Below are 3438 nucleotides of genomic sequence, written 5' to 3'. Positions count from 1 at the left end.
TGAAAATGCCTTGTCAGATATACACATGCATCTGCTTGCAGACAGTCCAGCATGGTTAACTCACTATCCACATTCCATAAAGCAGCCCAGAGCATGAGGGCATCTGAAAAAAAGCTGAGGGTTGGGAGAGGGTGCGGTGGGGTACTGGCTCCGGTGAACGAAGCACAGAGCTCCATGGGGATAAGGAGGCAGGAAAGGATAAGGGCCCCAGAAGGATCTGCATCTTGGGTGATGAATAAGAATAATCATTAACTCAAACAAATATTTATTAAGCACCTATTATATGTCAGATACTGATTATATGATAGATGCCAAGGATACAGAAGTGAAAACAGACATGATCCCTGCCCTTGAGAAGCTTCAACCAGGAGAGACAGACAATAAGTAAGCAGTTACAGTAAAAATTATTTAAATTCAATTTAGCAAGTGCTATGAAAAGGACAGGAAGCTGCCAGGCGCGGTGGCTCAAGCCTGTAATCCCAGCACTTTGGGAGGCCGAGGCGGGTGGATCACGAGGTCAGGAGATCGAGACCATCCTGGCTAACATGGTGAAACCCTGTCTCTACTAAAAATACAAAAAAAAAAAAAAAAAAATTAGCCAGGCGAGGTGGCGGGCACCTGTAGTCCCAGCTATTCAGGAGGCTGAGGCAGGAGAATGCCGTGAACCTGGGAGGCGGAGGTTGCAGTGAGCCAAGATAGTGCCACTGCACTCCAGCCTGGGCAACAGAGCGAGACTCCATCTCAAAAAGAAAAGAAAAGAAAAAAACAAAAGAAAAGAACAGGAAGCTAAGAAGTCCACACCTTTGTGGGGAAGAAAGGAGAAGTTAGTGCTGACCCTGGCCTCTCACACCACCCCAAGTCACCTCCAAAAGGCCAGGGCTGTCCCTGAGCTTTTCTGGATATGCTTTGAAACCTTGTTTCCCACGTCCTATACATTTGTACTGGGGAGGCCTCTGTGATTTTTCTTCTTTGGAAATGAGATGGGGGCATGGATGCGGAAAGGATGCTAAGTCTGAGGAACTGTGGGACATCCAGAGGGGTTGTCAGGAGGGAGTGGGATCTGCTGGTCTGGAGCTGCCGGAGAAGGTCTGGGCCGGACTGGTGTGAGAGCTGTCAGCACAGAGGCAGGAGCTGCAGCCGGGGATGGATGAGAGCACCATGAGAGACGGAGAGGGCATTTAATGCTACTGACAGAAATTCCTTCCAATCTGCCTGTGTGCCTGCCTGCTTTGGCACAGGTGCCCCCTTCACCCAGGCTACAGTGAGGAGCTGGCAAGAGCTCTCTGAAGGCTGTGCCCATTCTGGGTCAAGGAGGAGAGATGTGTGTGTGCTCCCACTCTTCTGCATTCACTGCCCCAGTTCTAGATGCTCCCAACATTTTGATGCCTTTGCTCCCTTCAGACACCCTGTCGGCCCCTCTCTGCCTCCAAACGGATTCAGGATCCTTAGTTCCACCTTCCCTCCTGCAAAGAAAATGGCCCCAGGGCCATACAGTTTACAGAGGGCTGGCTGCAGGCAGAGAAGGACATTCTGTCAATTCCAGGGTTATTGGGGCCAGGCAGCCCCCTGCGGGTGAGACTTTAAAGCCTAGCCTAGTCCCCAAACCCTGCCACTCACTAGACATGGCTGCTCCAGAGCCAGTAAAGGAGACCGACTGAAGCCATCTCTGACAATGCTCACAGTGGCAGGGCCACAGCCCAAGCCAAAGGTGCTGGCTGTCGACACTCCCCAGGCTGCCAGCTTTCCAGGGAATAGTGCCCACCCCAGCTGGAGGCTGCATTCTGGGCTCCAGACAGCTTGTACTCAACATCTCAGAGTCCGGAACAAGACAGCAACAGCTCCAAAAACACATTCCCACATGAACTAGCCTCAGTATGCAATTCAGGACAACCCAAGTCAAAAGGAAGAAAGAGAGTGAAGGGAAGGAGGGGAGGGAGGGAGGAAGGAAGGAAGGAGGCAGGGAGGGAAGAAGGGAAGGAGGGAGGGAAGAAAGAAAGGGGAAAGAGAGAAAGCAAGAAGCAAGCAAGAAAGAAAAGGTTTTCCCCAAAGGAAACAGGCTGCAGAGCTGTACCTCTGTTTACCACATAGTAGCTATAACCTGTCACCAGGTGGCACATTATAGCTCCTGGGGCCACAGGTGACTCTGGTCAATACTAAAGCCAAAGGCCATTTAGTCCTTTGAACTCTCAGAAGCATTCGATAGTATCAGTCCTCCTTGAAAACCTGTCTTCCTGTGACTCTCTTGGTTCCATACTCTCCGGGTTCTCCTTCCACTCCTCCAGAGGCTTATTCTCAGATGACTTCTGAGTTCCTCTTCCTCTCTCTGCCTCTCATGTTCCTCAGAGCTCTGATACTGACTCTCTCTCCTCTTCCCATTCTACTGTCTCCCTGAGCAGCACTGTCTGCTCCCGTGGTTTCAGTTACCACCTCCATGCTGACCATGCTCACATTTTATCTCCAGCCTACAACGTTCACCTGAGCCCCAAGTCTGTAATTCCAATACCTCTATCTGTATATCCTGGGAGACCTCAGGCTTAACATACCTGTACTGGATGTCTTCCATTTGCTCCTTCAGATCTGCTGTCCACCCTTCTCCACCCTGCTCTGCTCCTCAATGAGCTTCCCTGCTGTCCAGCTTCCAGACCCTCCCCAGTGTTCCCTACTCAGTGAGTGCACCAACCTCATCCAGTGACACAGCCAGAAACTTGGGCAATCTCCTAGACTTCTTAAGCTCTGTCATGTCCCTTAAGCATTGGTCACCAAATCCTTAGATCCTGCAGATCCATCCCCTTTCCCTATCCCCAGTGCTGTTCTGCTGAAGTCTTCATAATTTTTTGGATGGTTTATTGCTCATCCTCCTACCTGGTCTCACTGTCTCCAGTCACAACTCCCTCCAATCATTCTCAGCCCTGCAGCCAGATAAGTTACCTTCTCTTCACATTAACCGAGTATGAACTGTCATGCATTGGGCTAGTTTCAGGGATTCAGAGACTAGTGAGAAACATGTTTTGCCATCAAGGAAACTATACCTGGAGATGGAAGTAGGGGTAGGGTAGCAAATAAAAGTAAAAGACATCCGGTTAAATTTGGATTTCAGGCCAGGTGTGGTGACTCACGCCTGTAATCCCAGCACTTTGGGAGGCTGAGGTGGGCGGATCACGAGGTCAAGAGAGCGAGACCATCCTGGCCAACATGGTGAAACCCCGTCTCCACTAAAAATATAAAAATTAGCTGGGTGTGGTGGGCACCTGTAGTCCCAGCTACTTGGGAGGCTGAGGCAGGACAATCGCTTGAACCCGGGAGGCAGAGGTTGCAGTGAGCCGAGATCATGCCACTGCACTCCAGCCTGGTGACAAAGTGAGATTCCGTCTCCAAAAAAAAAAAAAAAAAAAAAAAGTTTTCAGGAAAAAAAAAAAAACATTTTTTTTTTTTTTGAGA

The sequence above is a fragment of the Rhinopithecus bieti genome, unplaced genomic scaffold, assembly GCF_001698545.2.
Source record: "Rhinopithecus bieti isolate Rb0 unplaced genomic scaffold, ASM169854v2 scaffold_12155, whole genome shotgun sequence".
In the NCBI taxonomy this organism is placed as follows: domain Eukaryota; kingdom Metazoa; phylum Chordata; class Mammalia; order Primates; family Cercopithecidae; genus Rhinopithecus; species Rhinopithecus bieti.
Note: the sequence above shows the minus strand (reverse complement) of the source record.